The 16,921-nt window shown below is 43.5% G+C and overlaps 1 protein-coding gene across 3 annotated transcripts in view; it reads right to left on the bottom strand.

Annotated features, from left to right (window-relative positions):
• TSPAN5 (tetraspanin 5) overlaps positions 1–16,921 on the bottom strand; it is a 169,285-nt gene that overhangs the window by 69,124 nt on the left and 83,240 nt on the right. The gene's annotated exons all lie outside the window — the stretch shown is intronic.

Below are 16,921 nucleotides of genomic sequence, written 5' to 3' on the forward strand. Positions count from 1 at the left end.
TCTGAGCCCATCTTCTGATACCGTGAGTGAGGTGTGAGCAGGGATACACAGTGAAAACTAAAATTTCTCTAAGTACATTTCTTTATTCTTCTTAATTTCTTCACTAAACAGAACAATTTCATTTTTAAAAAACCAAACATATATATGTAATGTGAAGTCTGTACGGCACTCCCAAATATTAATTAGATTTAATTTAAAGACTGTTGAAAGGAAGCATCTTCCTTCCTAGCAGTTAGATCCACCGCCACAATGTAGTACTCAGACCAAACTACACCCATCATCAGACATGCCTGAAGAAGACTTCATTTACCTCACTGCTGCACTTCCCATGTGGCCACATCCCTGAGGACACGGGAGCCCACCTTGGAGTCCTCTTTGCGGTCAGGGCTATTTCACTGATCAAATTCCAGTTTGAAAACATAGTTGTTTGAAAGAATCCTTACAGAAATAAAAGGTATGTTCTGTTACTCTGGTAACAGAAAACTCAGTGACCTAAGAGAAGACATGTTTATTTTCCCAGTTACTATATGTAACAACTCGTTAGCACTGGTTGGTCATATTAAACTGGCTCTTGACTAACAAGAAAAAAAAAACTATGTTTGTCTCAGAGAATGGAGAATAAATTTAAAAAAAATTTCCCTAAAATTTCATGCTAGTAGAATAGTACAATCTTTAAAAGCCACTAAAAAACTAAAAGCATCTCAAATTTTACCAGAATGTAAGACTAAAAACTGGAAAGCTAAAAAAAGGCTTGAAAAGTACTTTTTAACAAAATTAGCAATCAAAACCCATGATTTACATTACTTCTGGATCTCAGTCTGATGCCTGGCAAAACGCAGAACTGAGATTCTTCAGCGGAAAGTTTTACAAGCCACAGAGAGCTGAGGGCAGGGGGTTCTCGCAGGGCCCCCATCAGGGGTCCGTCCATGTGGTCCGGCTCCAGAGATCTGCGCTGCCGGCTCGGTCACCATTATGAGGAGTCTTCCAGTATTTCAGAGTGCCTTTATAAAGGGTCCCCCCTGCATCTGAACGCTCCAGAGGGCAGTTTCTAAATTTTGATATTTAGTGTCAGTCTTTTCTCACTTTCACTTGAACCTTCCATGTTTATGATCAGGTGTCCACACTCAGCCAGCCACCGAGCAGAGAGGCTGAAATCCACCTGGGCAGGCAGGCACATCTGTGCGTGGACAGGCCAGCGTCTGAGAGACAGCCAGATTTTTCAGACTGTCCTTTAGACAAAAAATTGGAAGCTTCCATTCCTTCCCCTTAGCAGCAGGGACAAGAATCCCTGCCTACCCTGTGCTGGGCCTCAGTCTGTTGCCTCATTTGATCTCCCAGCATCCTATGGGGAATGGTCCTCTCAATGTCCCCACTTTAACTATGACGACACAGGATCAGTAATGCGCGATAACTCTGGGATCAGCAGAGCAGAGCTTACCTACGCCTCTTTCCTTGCCCCAAACCTGTAGTCTTGCTGACTGACACGTGCCTTTCCCTGAACACAAGGCAATGACACACAGATGGAATCAAGCCTTTTGAGAATTACAACAGCATCAGTAAGGACAGTGAGACAATGTCTGTCCTGTGTTCTCTGCAGCAAAAGGCATCACTGTCTGGGAAAATGTTGAACAGGCTAGGTCTCCCTTCCCAATCTCTCAAATTTGGAAACCATAGGTGGGGAAGGATAGGGTGGGGGAGAGTGGTGGTGGGGAGGGGCGATGGAGACAACTGTACTTGAACAACAATAAAAAAAAGAAAAAAATTTAAGTTTAAAAATCATGTTAAATAAAGGGACAATTTTAAACATAATACAGATGGCAAAACATGACCAGATATGCAAAATGAACACTGCTGGCATTAACCGAATGGGGCGATGTTACTGTATAGTAAGGGGGACATGTTCTGTATCTATCCTTATTTACCTGTCCTTCTCCAGAGAGGAAGGAAAATTTATAAATCTGGGTAAAATTGAATAAAGAAATGAATGATGAGCCCACAAGGTAACTTAAGCCTTTATATACACTAAATTATTACACACACACTATTCTCTCGAACACTGTTTTCAGCTTTTTAACTATCATTAGATGCTGATTTTGCTTGAATTATATTTTTTTAAGAATCTTTCTTTTTTTTTAAGATTTTATTTATTTATCTTTTTAGAGAGGGAAGGGAGGGAGAAAGAGAGAGAGAGAGAAACATCAATGTGCGGTTGCTGGGGGCCGTGGCCTGCAACCCAGGTATGTGGGATGCCCTGACTGGGAATCGAACCTGCGACACTTTGGTTCACAGCCCGCACTCAATCCACTGAGCTACGCCAGCCAGGGCTGCTTGAATTATCTTAATGAGCACTAGTTGGAAAGACTTCAAAACACTTAGGCTCTGAAAGTGTTAGTTTGTTTGCAAAAACTGTAACTACAGACAGCCACAGCTACGGTGGTTAGCCCCTGTGCCTTCAGACACAACCTGAGCATGAGGTGCTCTGAAATTAAAGCTGCACTTTCACAGTTGGTGGAAAGCAGAAGTTTGAGTCAACCAACCGCTACAGCCTGCAGAAACCAACAGGCTGCTTCAGTTATTTCTCCCTCAATGCAGAATGAGTTGACTGACAACTACACTGAGCTGTTTTTGCATGTTCCCCTCCTGAGATGTCACTTCTTGGAGAATTTCTACCCACACACAATCAATCCAAAGACAAGCATTCCCCCTCTAAATTCATTTTAATCTTTTTCTAATCTAAAACATCTTAGAGTGGAAAAGGCAATTTTCCTAAACAGAAACATATTTCCCTTTGTCCCCAAGTAGACTCCAAATTCTAATCAGATTTTGTCCAAATGCCACTTAATCACTACATGTTCCAACCCAGACAACAAGACATGCCACTAACTTACCACTTGGTGACAAACGCCGCTTTATGCAAGTTTTCCCCCACTGGTGGTATTATTAACAATGAAGAGAGGGACTTAGAGGCAGACTTCTTCAAAGGCTAAAGCAGAGCGGGATGGATTTGCATCCCAAGTTTTCCTTTAAAGTGGAGTAACATGTTTACTGCTGAGATTTTCTAAGTACGCTGCTAATGAATATTTTCATTCCACAAACATACTTAAATGCTTCTAAATCCTAAGCACAAAAGAAAGTTGAAAGAGACACTGAATAAACTATACATTCCAGGAGGGCAAGGGCCTCAACACCTTGCTCAGCATGTGTCTCCAAGGCCCGCCCAGCATAAGGCACTATACTTCAAACATCTGTGGAAACGTGAATGACAAAACTTTGCTCTCAAGTAGTTCATGATCCTTGCAGTGCCAGGTTCTATTCTAGGCTCTACAGGACAACAAAACAAAACTTGTGTTTTCAGAGCACTTATATTTTACTGGTGATGGGATGGGGAAGTGAGGAGGACAATAAGTGAAACTATATCTAGTACATACAATATAATGTGAGAAATGGGGAGGGACACTCTTCTAGACTGGTGGCCTTACACTTGGAGATCTTTCAGATAAGGCTGAGATTTAAATGGAGAGGGAGCAAGTCTTGCAAACGTTTTGCGTGAAAATGTTCTAAACAAAGAAACTACCTAATATGTAGGCATCTGATGACGACACAATTTGCAACCAGTGTAATGAGGTGGGTGGACTGAGTCTGCTACCTGCCGACCTACCAAACTCCGTCCCTTCTCCCTGGGCACCCAGTGAGACCATGTGTCTCAACAACCCTTGCAGTGGGGGAGCCAACGGAATGTGAGAGCAGTGGGACCTGTACCTCCCGAGACCTGGCTTTCAGAAGCTGTGTGTGGACTCTGCGCCCCCTCTCTTCCTTCCACACAGAGGAGAAGACGATGGGGTCAGCAGAGCCACGTGGACGGGGCCTGGGTTCCTGCAGCCCTGCATGGAGGACAGGCGTCCCTGACCAAGCACCCAACAAGGCACAGGCAGAATGCTCTTGCACCCATTAGACAGAGACCCTGAGGACAGGGAGCAGGCCTTTTTCATCTTCATATCCCTAGAACCTGGCACAATTCCTGGAAAATGGAAGGTATGCAGTATTAACTGAATAAATGCTACTGAAATACTGAAAAGGACCATTAGGTTTGTTAAAAAGGTAACTGAGGAAAGGAATTAGCCAAGAGCTCACAATAAGAACTTTTTAAGAACAGAATGAGTGGTTCATAAGGGACTGTGGAGCATGGGCGTAGATTCTTGTCAGAGGAAAGACCATGAGCAAAGGAAGGAAGAAAAGACAGGGTGAGTGCATTCCAGGGCCTGGAGGAAGGAGAGGCCTCCACCCATACACACTCACTTCCTCACAGTTAGTGATCCTCCCTGGCCTTCAAGAATTATGAAACTAGACTAAAAATCACTTCAGGGCATTTTCAAGTGGCTCTTCCAAAGCAGGAAATAAACCTAAGTAATGGAACACCTGTAATGGCACAAAAAAACCTATGAGCTTTTACATCAAGATTCATTATGTCAAACCAATGGTTCTGAAATAAGGGTGATTTTGCTTCTTCCCCAAGTGACATATGACAGACAACATATAGAGACATTTTTAGTTGTCACAACAGGGGGATGGGGGTGAGTAGAGGCCAGGGATGCTGCTAAACATCCTACGAGGCACAAGACAGCCCTCAGCACAAAGAATTAGCTGGCGCAAATGTCACTGGTATCAAGGTTGAAAAAAAATGTGTTCGGCTATACGCTTCTTGAAGCCTGGGACCAGTAAGTATTTCTTGATACAAATAAGATTCTCAAAAATGTTTAAGACAAATTAAATGGAACACAGTTATCACACCACATTGAAGAAATGGGCAACAATTCACTTATTTTTTCCCCATCTCCTTCCTTCTAGGTTCCCAATTCAAATTACAAAAGAAGCCAATAAAAAGTGTTAGAAATCTATGTGATAAACATAGTTTAAGTGCTTTTTGATAAAGCAAATTCTGTAATTCCTATCAAATTCTTGTAGCATATACTAAATTTATGTCCAAAGCAGGATCTTTGAAAAGAATATCTCTTCCTGTGTAAAATTCCATTACTATTTTCCGAGTCACATAAATAATAAAAGTAATGGTCTACTATAAAATACAAATAAAAACACCTCTTGATCACTGTTCTACATATTAAGGGATGCAATTCTGGCAGTTAATTAAGATTAATGAAAAAGCAAACAGATTGGAAAAGAACATAAACTAAGTATATGTGATCTAAGTTAATCTCACCCTTTTATGTCATTACTGATTACTGCTCCCTACACCTGACCTCAATAGCCATTCATTTTCTCAGAATTTAAATGAGAGTAAATAACTTTCACCCATTTTATAATGAGGCATTACAGAAGATGTAACTTCCGATGACATTTGCTTGGGAGCTGACATTAAAATTGACTATGTTCCTAGTTTTTAAGGTTCTACTTTAATTTCCACTGTAACTAAATAAGAAACAAAAGCGCTTTTCTTTTAAAAACCCTAGACCATTGTGTTCCTGCTTTTCCTGGAAAGGAGCCGAGATATCGTTAACCCCAAACAGCACCGTCAGTGACTGAGGCTCTCCGTCCGCCCGGCGGTGAGGCGAGGGCCGCCCAGCGCGTCAGGTACCGGGGAGTGCTGCACCCACTGAATGGATTTCCATGGAACATAAATCACTTTTCCACCACCTGCCACTTACAAACCTGCTTCTCATGAACCTTGGACCTTGCACAATATGACTCATCATGGCCCTTCGGACAGCTAGGAACAAGTGACTATTTGTGGGAGTAGATCAAGGGCATTTTTCCTTTTGACACTGAGGATTCCCCCACCTTGTGCAGTGAAATTTTTTATGGAAATCACAGGAACATCCAATTCCCACATGCCAATTAAATTCTAAAATACTTATATACTTGCATGTTTCATATAACTGTTGAGGATTTTAATAGGATTTAGGAACATATTTATCTGTCCGTTTCCTAAGATATTTTCCAAGTGCATCAGATCTGCTGCTCTTATGATTTTGCATGAGAACTTTTATGCAACTTTTCATCCCATTTGGGGGCCCGTAAAGGACTGAGGATCCAGACCCACAGTAGACTCCACATTTACTGGCTGAGAAACTTCCCCCCAGATGAGAATTCTGAAATTCACTTAATCCTCTTGAAAATGGAATTGCTGAAAAGAACAATGCTTCAAGACACTGTTGTCAATGTGACATCATTCATATCCATCTAATTCCACTGCTCATATTAAATTCAGCCTGCTTTGAAGTAGGGAAGTTATATATTCTCCTTCAGGGATTGAGGTCACCTGCTTTTTTATGGCCCTCATCACAAGCAGCTGAGGGTCCCAGCGGCTGTCTGAAAGTCACACAAACAATATCTCTGCTGAGGAAATCACATCTGTCACTGGCCAGCCTGGGCGCCTGTGTCCTCTCCTTTTCCCCTGGCCCACAGCATCCACCTCACCTGCATGCCCAACACACATGGAAGCAGATGCTGCTGCAGTGAAGTGGTCCCGTCACAAAAGCAACACTTCTCTGTATGTCAAAGGCTCTCCACGCACCAAATCTCGGTGCAGTTTAACTCGAGCTGGGATAAAGAGCCAAGTGAGCAGTTATGAAGCCAAAAAGAAATACAAGGAAAGTTCCTTGGCTTTAGTGAGAAGGAAATAGCAGAGAGCATCTTGGGCACACTTGGATGGGAAAGGAGAGGAGAGGTGAGGGGACAGCTGCCTGCCAGGTCTGTTTTAGGAAAATGGTAAAAAACAGTTTCCCGTAGTCTGGCTCCTGAGATTAGGAGTGTTTATGATCTGTGCTAACAATTCTAAACTCTTTCTGGTGTCGGGAGAAGCCAGTGACATTTAACGTGACTGAAGCAGGTATATGCTGATCTTGCTAAAAACAAAGAGAAGGCCCAGCATTTCCTGAGAGTGACTGGAAATGGGTCTTGGACTTGGCATGTAAAAACCTTGGGAGGAAAAAAGCAGCAGCCTATACAAATCTCATAGGAAAAGCACACCTACTAAAGAAAAGACCTCTATATCAAAAAGAGATGGCAGTTGGGATGTACGCTGACAACCTTGAGAATAATACCCAAGGCAAGAGCCAAAACATGTGATTTCAGTGTCAGGCCAGAGCCCAGCTGGAGCGGCCATGGGAAAGAAAGATGCCATACAGAGGAGGAGCCGAGGGCCAGCGCCGAGTGAAGTGGGTGACAAATTGGTGCTGAGGCACCACAAGCGACAGGCTTGTTCTCTCCCGTCCAAGGATGTAAGCTGTAAGAGGCTTTCACTCTGGAAGCCTGGATGCTGGGCAGGAAGGCAGCCGGCATGTACACAGCTGAGCTTTACTCTGAGGCGGCGGGAGGCCGTCCACACCAGCACAGCGGACACCACGTGATGCAGACACACCCTGGGACAGATGGGTGTGTGGCCCTGGGCAGAGGCACAGTAAGCAGAGCAAGAGGTCTGAAATCCAACACAACACATCCCCCGGGACCAACAAACGTGCCCTGCCCTGGAGCGGAGGAATCGGAACACTGTGCTCAATTGTCCCAGAAACAGCTGCGCTGCATCCCGCACACCGAGTGCAGGATGGCCAGCACGACGTCTTCAAGAGGGCGCAGGCTCCTAAGCCGAGCAGAAACAAAGCAGCCCTCTGGGTCTTGCTGGCCAAGTCTTGCGAAGTAGCACTCAGTAAGTGACTGTATAATTGGTGTGAGTACCCTCTGCGCACCACCGCCCCCCCACCTTGAAAATCCATTAACCAGAGCTGACTGAGCGTCTTGGAGCTTGTGAGGACACACAAGGATGGAATCCTCTCTCTGACCTCCAAGGGTTTATTGTCATCTAGGCCAGATGGTCTTCTCCAAACTGTGGGTAGTCTCCCATAGTGCAGAGTTACAATCAATTAAATGGGTCAAAATCAAACACTGTTTTTAACACACACACACGAGAAGAGACAGGAGAAAGCTCTTGTAGAACTTCTTTTTAATCCTCACCTGAGAATATATTTACTGATTTTGGAGGGAGAGAAAGGGAGAAAGAAACATCGATGTGAGAGAGAAACATCAATCTGTTGCCTCTTGTACGTGCCCCAACCGGGGATAGAACCCACAACACCCAGGTATGTGCCCTGCCCAAGAATCGAACTGCAATATGGGACAATGCTCCAGACAACTGAGCCACCCGGCCAGAGCTCTTGAGGAACTTTTGATTCACATATGAGTGTTTGAAACCACCAGTTCATGATGTTAAAATATATTCCTCACTGTGGGCGAAAGTAAAAATACATTTGAAAGTAGCTGATCATTTGAGGAACACAGGAACAGTCATTCACAAAAAACTTTCATACACACTAGTTTATGAAATCATCCAGAAACTGAACAAGGCAACTGTCATTATTAGGCCCATGTTTTCAAAACTCAAAGAGGTTAACTGACTTGTTCAAAGCAGCACAGCACAGCTCAGATATAATTCCAGATGGCTCTGACTCTGGTAGATCCTCAACTACCATAAGGAGTTCAGAGTTGATAGTGGGCAAAGAGGGCTGGAGAGGAAAGGAAAGGAGTAAGAGAAAGGGTACAACATGGAAGGAGCTTGGAAAAGTGGGTAGCTCTTGGCTGGAACAGAGGGGCATCAAGGCAGAAGTGAGCAGGGCTAGTGTGGGGGTGAGTTGAGAATCCAGTCTGATGGAGCAGAGGCACTGGAAGAGGCCACGGTGTTGAATGGACCCAGCCATCCCACATCAGTCCTGAGACTTTGGGTTCAGAAGTAACATCTTTGAGCTTTTCTGTGTAAAATGGGGATTACAAATAATACATACTTTAGCCCTGACCAGTGTGGTTTAGCTGGTTGGGTGTCATCCTGCAAAACAAAAGGTCACCAGCTCATTTCCAGGTTGGGGCACATGCCTGGGTTGCAAGTTCATACCTGGTTGGGGCACGTGCAAGAAGTGGCTGACCAATGTTTCTCTCCTCTCTTTCTCCCTCCCTTTCCCACTCTCTAAAAATCAGTGAACAAAATCTTTTTTTTTTTTAATAGTACCTACTTCAAAGAAGACTAAGTGAAATAATTACGGAAAGTGCTATGTTCAACATACAATAGCTTAAAAAGAGAAGTTGCTTCACCCATGAAGGATCCTGCACAATTCATAAGTAAACATGTACCACTTTATTTGGCCTTGACAATAAATCTATGAGATAGGCAAGACAAATTGTCAGACCTCAGGAAACTCCAGCAGAGACACAGAATGACTTAGGCGGGGGCTTCTGCTCTGGGCTGCTATTCAACAGGGAGAAGAGCAGAAAATAAGGCTGGAGAGCTCAGGGAGGCTGACAGAGGACCTGGAGGCTAGTCAGAGAGAGTGACACTTCCAGAGAGTCAGGGAGTATAAAAGGTTTTTGAGGAATGGAGCTACTGGGTGTGGAAGCATGTTATGCAGTAAGGCTCTGAAATCAGAAAAATAATACTGCTTTCAGAGCTAAACTTTCGAAGTCGAGACATGTCAAGTCATCATAGAGAAACAGATCCAAGGACTACAAAATAAAAAGCATTAAATCTAGGGGCAACAAATATCCATCCCATGAGTCTGGCCAGACCTGAAAGTGGTGAAAAGAGAGAGCCACCCTGGTCTGGCTACTGAGAGCAACGATAGGGAGAGAAAGAGATGCAGGCAACATCCTTAGTCCTTGGAGGGTTCAGGACCTACCTGCAGCACAGTCAGCCCACAGCGGAGCAGATGCAGGCAGCTGGAGCCAACTGCCTTTGGGTATTCCCACTGGCAAGCCTTCTGACCATGAAACGGATGCCTTGGACTTAACCTGATGTTGCTAACACTTAACTTCTCTGTGTTTTTATTCCATACTGGCTAACAAAGCAGCTAATTATGACTTGGCTTCCCACGCAGGCCTGGCTACAGGAAGAGAGTGAATGTGTACGGATTGTTCCCACACCAGCATCCCAGGCCATGAAATGGAAAATAAGAACAGTTCTATCCTCATACTGAGTCAGTGGGCTGGCAATACAGCCACTTCCTGACCCAGGCTGACATGATGAAGGCCTGTTATGTTCATTGAACCCTTTCTGAGCTTATAGAGCTGGGGGTCATCAGGCGACCAAAGGCGTCCACTGGATTATGCTGCTCTGCAAAACTCCCAAGGAAAACCCACTTGGGCCACCTACAGGCCGACCTAAGGGGGTGGTGGAGGCAGCCCGGTCTGGCTGAAGCAGGGCGCAGGGCCGCTGGGGGAGCACAGGGTCTCATGTCAGCAAGGCCAGCCTGCAGGTGACCAAAAGTATTAACTAGAGCAGAGGCAATAAGAAGCTGGGGTGGAGAGGTAGGAAAATATAAGAGAAACTTAAGGGGGCAAAAGAGATACAAAGATGACTCAGGGACTCAGAGAAGGGCCTTCACCTCCAAAACACAGGGAGGCTTGCTGAACGCAGATTTGACTTGAGATCTTCATTTAAGAGTATGCCATAGTAGCTCTGTCCAAACCAATGACCTGGTTGGGACCATAAAAGTATCTGTTATATTGTGGGTCTTTTCATTCACAAAGATTTACTGAGTGTCTACAGTATCTCAGATATCACTCTAGCACTCACCAGGGATGCCTGCCTGCAAAGAGCTTACTGTCTAAGGGTGTGGACAGAGAGGCTAATTTACCATTTCAGTAAGTGCAGGTGCTGTTATAGTGGTCTGCACAGAACACAATGGGAACATCTAAAATAATGAACAACATGGGGCAGGAGGAGGAGTAGGGGAAAGAACCAACTCTTTCCAGCCAAAAGATAGAAATCATCAGAAATCATTTTTATTGTTTTATCTTCCCTGAGGACATGCTTATTGATTTTTAGAGAGAGGGGAAGGGAGGGAGAGAAGTATCTGTGTGAGAAAAAAAAATCAATTGGTGGCCTCTCTTACGTACCCCTACCAGGGATTGATTGACTCTGAAACCTAAGCATGTGTCCTGCCCAGGAATCAAACCCACGACTGTTGATTCACGGGACAATGCTCCAACCAAGTGAGCCATACAGGCCAGGGTGAGAAATCATTTTTAAAGAGAAGGATCAATGTTCTCTTTTTACCAGGTTAAATTTCTGAATCTATGGAAATGTGAAGTTTAAATCAGATAGCAAATTGCACCTAATTGTATTTCCTTTCATTCCATACATGGTGAAAAAGAAATAACAAGAGGACTGGAAAATATTATTTTAGCTGAGAGATTGCATCAATATAAGTAGAAAATGCCCAATAATAAAATAAAGGTGGATCCCAGGTGTGTGACAGCCCACGGACAGGCGAACATCTCATATTTGGGCCAAGCTCATGCCCACGAGGCACTGTCTATGTAACGACCACACACCCACCTTGTTTCACCACCTGGTATGAATCCTCAACTGCAATTCCTATTATCACCTTAATTCTTCCCTTCACTGAAAAGTTACGAAATCACAAAATCTCAGAGTTGAAAAGAAAGGCAATAGTAGAAAGCAACACAATTCCAGGATATTTTTATCTTGAAACCCAGCAGACTTTTCCAAAAGAGTAACAGTGCCAAGTGCATAAACCAAAGAAAATATTCTAGAGCCACCAAAAATGGAAATTTTGGAAAGACATAGGATCTTCCTCAATCACCATAACAAGGTCAAGAGAGGTACATAAGAAAATACAGAACATTGAATGACAGACAAAAAATGCAGAGATAGATATTAAAAACCAAAAATAGAGTCTTGGTTGGTTAGAGCCCATATCTCCTGTCTACACCTTTTCTCCCCCATCCCCACCCTCCACCCTAGCCTCAGTAAAATATACTAGCTCTTTTCACAGAAGAGTAAGACTGGAAGTTTTGGGAACAAATATTTCCATTATACATTCTATAGAATATACCTTTAAATATGTCTTGTCCCTGGTAGACTCTTACTGTGATGAATTTTTTTGGTTGTTCCAGAGACTTCGTTAAAGCTGTTTCCTGCTTTTTCACATGCTATCCACTTTACCAGGCACTATGACTTCTCTAAGCAGTGTCACGTATTTTGTAACATGAAGCTATGTTTCCCTTTTTGCACTGGCTAACAGGAAGCTCAGAAAACATTTGAACACACTTTCAGCAAGTTCAACCACCCACCACTGTATACTTTGATCTCTTAGTTTTCCTTCACACATTCTCCTAATTTACTTAAAAATAATAAACAAAATAAAAAATGTGTGGTAGTTAATAGCAAGTATTTGAGTGCTTATCAGACATTCTATGTCAGTGTTCCCACATATGCCCCACCTTACATTATGACTCCCTAAACCATATAAGTATTTAAAAATATGTAGTGTTTTATATATATTTAAATACTACGAATTTAAACATTTTAAGTTTTGTTTTTAGAAAAGGTAGGTGACAAAGAGGTGAACGGATGGATGAGCACACTGACACATGGGTGGAGAACTAGATCAGTATCTCGTATTTCCGCATGGCTTTTCCACCAAATCATAGAGAAAAGGCACTAACGATGGCAAGTGAATGGAGACACACTAGGTGGGACCTGGGGCAACCTGGGCTGCAGTCTAGAGACCCCCACGAACAGCAGCTTCAGTTACAGTCTGTGATAACGAATAAACAAAGCAAAAACTGCCTGTCCCCTGGATTAGAAAGGCTACAAGTCAGCGCAGCATTTTATCTGTACCTTAAATTTGCCTGTTTATAGGGCACATATAATAAATCCTGGCTGTGAATTTCAGCCCTGCGGGGCGGGGGGGGTGGTGAGGGGGGAAGCATCTATGAGAAGACCCAACACAGTGTCTGAAGCAGCTCAGAGACAGGAGAGCTTGGGCAGAGGGAGAGGCACCAACAGAGGGAGATAGGCTTGAAGACACATCCACATGAAGCCACCTTTCCCCTTAGTTCTCACTCAGCCTTAGCAAGTCAGTGCTCTTTCATTGCACCCCTCGTTTCTTCCCCTCCACTCTTTCCAGCCCACCCCAACCCCTTAAGACCACAACCCTCCTTCCACAGAATCCAGCAAAACTAGCTGGTGTGCAATGACTGCCCAGGTGCCCCCTGAGGCACTCTGGAAAGGCCCAAGAACTATGGACACAATGGTCAACCTTCCAAATTTCCGCTGTCTAGTGGGGGAGACAGACAAGAAAAGGCATTACCCATACAGGGAGCTGAGCATTAGAGCCGTAAGCACGGAGCAGCGTACTTGGGGTCACCTGACCGGTGTACAGAGAAGAGAGGAAAAAGCCTATGCTGTGGCACAGCTGGGAAGATTAAAGAAGTTTTCATTCCTCAGTTAATTATATCTGCAAATACTTAAATGTCGCTGTGTGCCGACACTGTGCCAGGGACTGACATCACAGCAGAGAACGGTCCAAGACCCCTGCCCTCATGATGCTTACCTACATTTTGGGAAAGCGAAGTAAAATAAATATTTAAGGACAAAAATACGTGATGATTGAAAAATGTGAAGGAAGCTCAAGTCAGGGAGAGGGAGTGCCAGGAAGGGGACACAACCTTACAGAGACGAGATGGGTGAGGGGAAGCCTCGAACCGTCTGTGACAAGCACTGGGTCGCAGAGAAAAGCCGGTGGGAGCACTCTGAGGGGTGGCCTGCCTGGCACGCTCACCTCACGGGCTTCCTTGTATTCCGGATGCTGTTTCAGAGGACAACGAAGGCTTCGGAAAGAGTTCCGTTCAAAGGGGCTAGAAGAGGAATGTTGATGTTTATAATAGAGAACACCTCAGCTCTCCAGAAAGCTAGCTGTCCAAAATAACGCCATCGCGGCCTAAGCCGAGGTTTTACCGTACTGCCTCTTTTAATGTCTTTTCTTCTTTTTTTCCTTTAGCCACTGAAATAAATATGGAGATGAAAAGAAGTTTGTAAATAGACGTCCCTCACACAGCACCTTCCCCGTTCACCTGGAACATGTTTACCTGGTGTGACAATAAACAGCCCAGATTGTCTGACTCTTAAGAGCGAGCCATGGTGCAATCACAGCGATCTGTTTGAAGAATCCTGCCCACTGCATAATCAGCCTATAGGTCGCCATCTGTCTCTAAGTCCTCATAAAACTAACCATATGTTGTTTTCATCACTGGCTGAACGGGAGTAGCATACACTCCTCCCCACAAGAAAAATGCTACAAACCTCTTTTCCCTCTGGTGGAGGGAATGTTGAGGGTTCTATTACCTCTCCATTAACACCACTTTTTTAATTAAATTTTTTTTTATTTTGTGTTCATGCTTTGCCCATGACTACTAACCCAAACAACCCACAAAATTTCTAGGAACTTCTGAGAAGGCTCTCCTGGGAGACACTGGGCGGACAGGTTTTAGAGCCCTAGTTTGCCCCTGCGGTTTAACCTGGTGATAGGAAGAGAACGTCAGACAGCAAATGTGTCCTACAAACAATTCTATGTGTTGTCTACAAGCCATCAAACATCAACTTCTCAACCAGAATAACTCCACTCAAGTGTGGATAACAACTACAAATGAACTGAAATCATCATTTGAAACAGTACAAAAGCTGTCATCTAAAGCTATTTTGATTTATGAGAACAAGAATCCTCAAACTGCTGAGCCCTGTTCTCATCACACCACCAATGGCCAAACAATCTTAATAAGAAGCAGTACAAAATGTTCTGGACTTCAGTTTGATTTAATTTACTTTTTAAGCAAAATAGGAATAAAAATTATCCCCCAAAAATGTGCCTACAGTTTAAAATTACTCTAAAGCATTGAGATAACTCAAGAAGGTCAGACTCTCATGGTGGAAGTGGGTTAACACCTCGGCTAAGATCCAGAAAAACCAGTCTGCCATCGACGGACTTCCCTTGGTCCACAAAGTCAAACATAAATTATATTCACAAAAATGGCCATAATTTCATCATTTAAAAAAGGCCAAGAGTTTCCTACAAGGCTAATGATTCCCTTTGGCCTGGGAAAGTACTTGAACTAAATTTAATGGTGCAAAGAAGAAAGATTTCAACCTTGTCCAACCTTAAGAATGAATGGACTCATTCATTCTTAAGTGAATCCTTGTCACCGAACTAATCAACCTCTCAAAACTTTAAAGGTACATTGTATTTCATTTCCTCATTGACATGAATTGCTTTTCTCTACTTTTTCTAAACTTACCAACTGTTAATGATGGACCAGTTCCTCCTCATACGTCAGAGATTTTAGGCATGTTCCCTTCTGCACCAAGATCACTTACCTGACTCATACACATGTAATGTAAGACTAATTCTTGCTATATTTTTAACAGTTATCCCTCAGAGATCTCAAACATTCTCCAGAGACCTCTTTAACTTAAGGAGGTCTGGAGGTATTTCAGGATTAGGTCTTATAATGAATATCTCCAGTGAACAGGGCCTTGTGCATCATTGGCATAAGCTGTGGCAGTTCACGAAGTGCCCTGTCAAGATTCCTCCCCGTCCTCGCACGGCAATGTCCCAGTGAGTCCCAGGTCAAAGAAACAGTAGCGTGACTTAGAGAGAAGAGACAGAGGCGGCTTCCAGTCCTGTCTCTGCCTCGTATCTTACTTTCAGCCATGACTTCATCTTTTCGAAAATGAAAATGCCACCTCCTCATTAGGGTAATTATGAATATCATGTTAAACCATGAAGGGTGCTCAGCAAGAAGCCTGACCCCCAAGGGATACCCGATAATGATAACATTACTGAAGAGGTTAGAGATCGCCCTGCCTAACAAAGCCGATGTTTGTAATCCAGCTAAAATGGTCCTGCCCACTTTCCAATGCATTAAAATCCATCCAAATAAAGAATTGTACCAGAGATTAAGAGTTAGCTGGGTGAAGAGGATGGAAGCCAGGGCTGAGGACGACAGCACGAAGTCAGGGGGTCCTGAGTGCCCAGGAGAGATGGGCAATCAGGGCTTCCCAGCCCCAGAGCCATAGAGCTTACAAATCCCCTTTTCAGAGAATATTTAGTGACACAGCGCAACACTCACTATGCAGCAGCAAACTGACAAAACAAAGTACAAACTAAGTATAAAAAGATGTGGAGACATATATACAAATATTTGGAAGATAAAAATATAGGAAATTTTTAAAAAATCTATAAATCAGCAGGGATAATCAGTACATACTCACTCATATTTATATACAGGTTTTCTAAGTTTAGGAAATAATTAGAACATATGGTGTATCTATAATGGGGGTGCAGTGAGTTCATTTTTTAAAGTAACAGCCCACACTGTCAGTTTCCTTCCCAATGAGATGACAGAAATGGTAATCTTTCAGACCTAAGCTCTTCAGTACACATTACACCTGAGAGGTTTGTACCCCCCACTGAAGGCTGTTCCCCAGCTCTTTCTGCTTAGGAGGTGTCAGTGGTTACTTAGTGGGTGATTTTGCAGTCAAAGCCACAGGGGCTTCTTCAGACTGAAAAGGAGGATCGGGAATAATATCCAAACTCTCCTATATATCTCAATTAATGAAAAACTGTCCCAGTAGTTTAAATATTTTCAATGATCAGCACCGTACACAATACTCACAGAATATTCTGGAAGCTTTTTCTCTTTCATTAGAAACTACCACATCCTGAAAATTGTATCCAATGCAATCCCCATCCATCTGGCTTGGGAAAAAAAAAAGATTATTTTATTTATTTTATTTCCTTTCTCTGTCTCTGAAGGCTTAGTGTATTCTCTTACTGTATGGTCACATTATTTACAAGAGGATTTTTTAAAAAATCAAACAGTATTAATTTTTCTTTCTCCTTATATGCACACACCCACTTTTCTAATGTTATTAAAACTTCAAATTAGCCCTGGCTGGTGTGGCTCAGTGGACTGAGTCCCGGCCTGCGAACCCAAAGGTCTCCCGTTTGATTCCAGCCAGTCAGGGCACACGCCTGGGTTGCAGGCCAGGTCCCCAACTTGGGGCATGTGAGAGGCAACCAATCGATGTTTTACTCCCTGTCTCTCTCCCTCCTTTCCC

This window comes from Phyllostomus hastatus, unplaced genomic scaffold (genome assembly GCF_019186645.2).
Source record: "Phyllostomus hastatus isolate PE091 unplaced genomic scaffold, TTU_PhHast_1.1 phas_scaffold_39, whole genome shotgun sequence".
Taxonomy (NCBI): Eukaryota; Metazoa; Chordata; class Mammalia; order Chiroptera; family Phyllostomidae; genus Phyllostomus; species Phyllostomus hastatus.